The following is a 1,785-nucleotide window of genomic DNA, read 5'->3' as shown; positions in this document are numbered from 1 at the left end:
GCCAACACGTGACAGACAGCAGGTTGTAGAAAGCCTTGAGTATCCATCACAACAAGTTTAATAAAAGCTCCCCAGAGCCTGGGCTCTGGATAAATGATGGCAGGAGCTGCATCCACAGCTATCTCTCCTCAACATCAAACTGCCTGCTATTCAGGTTCTCTTAAAGGAAAAGATCATCTGAGTCCCCATCAGCACAAAACCTCCATGGACAATATTGTGTTCTTCCTTCTAGCCTGAAGAACCTGATCAGTCTGTGCATGTATTAAAGAGAAAATGAGCTCTTATTTCTATTCAAAACGTGACAGCAGATGCAGGGGGCTGCAGCAGTGACTGGCTGTGCTCTGAAGGGCACATTTGGGGGTTCAGCAGCAGCTCTACAACATCCCCAGATGTGCTGTGAAATGCCATCCTGTCACTGCCCACACCTTCCACTTCCCCTCGGAAATACTTCTTCCAGTGAAGGTGACTCCAATAAAAAAAGGGAAAAGGGAATTTAACAGACAGGTACTGGGTCCATTGGGAGCCAGCACATTTAAACATCCTGTTTAAACTGGCAGTGATGTGTTACAGTTCCTGAGCTAACGGGTTTATTTCAAATATTTATCTGCTGAGCTTGTTGCAGGGGGTGAAACACCAAAGCCAGCACGTGTCTGTCACATCAGCTCACACAGGGGCTGCAGGGACAGGACAACACAGATTTGTCTCCTGCTGCCAGCCCAAAGGAGGATTTATTAGAAGAAGGTAATAAAAATTAGCAAGAAATGTTTCCTTCCTTTGATTTCTTTTCTTTGCCAGGAAATTTAAGTCCAAAATTTATGAGGCAGTTCTAATAATAACAGCTGAATATAACTAGAAATGGCATTTTGCAGTGAGCCTAAGTACTCTTATTGAGAAAGACTAAAAGAAAATTAACTGGAAGATTTCATTTGGTCAACTACAGCTTTCTATTTCAAGCAACTATATTAGATACATCTTTTATTCTGCTGAGGTCCCTCCAGTTCTCTACCAAATTACCATTAGCAGCATTATTTCTGTGTTTTAATCCAGTCCAGCAATTGGAAAAAATCAACATTAGCACTGAGACAATTGCAGCTTTAAGTGACTCTGGCAAGTCTGAAACTCAGCATCATGGTTTTTGTATTACAATGAATACTGAGAAATTGCAGTGTGAAAAAAAAGTCTTAAAAGTGATTTGTGAATTAGAGAATGACCTTGGAAATGAGGTTTTTAAGCAACTGTTCAGTTTCTGTGCTGGGCTGATGCTGGCTGGACACCAAACCCTTGCCACACAAAATGACATTCTTGAAAAGGAATATACCTGTGGCATGGCAGGACCTTGACAAGGTCCTTTAATCTTATTTACTGGAGAAAGGGAGCAAGAACTGCAGGGCTGGAAGAGGAGGCCAAGGAAACCCTGATATGTCAGTGAGAATGTCAACAGCACTCTGGAAATGGCAGAAACCTCGCATTTTGATGGTCAGGAAATTAAGGCAGGATTCCTTTGTGACATTTAAGAAATGCACAAGTTTTACCAAGCCAAACATGGAGGGAAGCAAGGGAAATGCCAAGGGAATCCACGAGACTGTGCCACTCTTAGCCTTGTTGGGAAACAGAAAAGCTCAGGTACAGTGGGGCCAGGTTAATCCACGTTCTGTGGCAGGAACATTTCTAAATCCCTTCACACAGAGAGCCCCCTCCTGCTCCAGCAGTGCCATGGAAGCAGCCAGGGCAGGGAGCAGCCTGGCAATGCCCTCAGCCAGGAGAGCCATCCCACCCTGTCCCTGC

The 1,785-nt window shown here is 44.1% G+C and overlaps 1 protein-coding gene across 10 annotated transcripts in view; it reads right to left on the bottom strand.

Moving 5' to 3' along the window:
* The window catches only part of RIMBP2 (RIMS binding protein 2), a 94,566-nt gene that overhangs the window by 38,190 nt on the left and 54,591 nt on the right, over positions 1-1,785 (bottom strand). The window lies entirely within an intron of this gene.

The sequence above is a fragment of the Parus major genome, chromosome 15 (assembly GCF_001522545.3).
Source record: "Parus major isolate Abel chromosome 15, Parus_major1.1, whole genome shotgun sequence".
Lineage (NCBI taxonomy): Eukaryota > Metazoa > Chordata > Aves > Passeriformes > Paridae > Parus > Parus major.
Note: the sequence above shows the minus strand (reverse complement) of the source record. Positions and strands in the feature narration are given on the sequence as shown.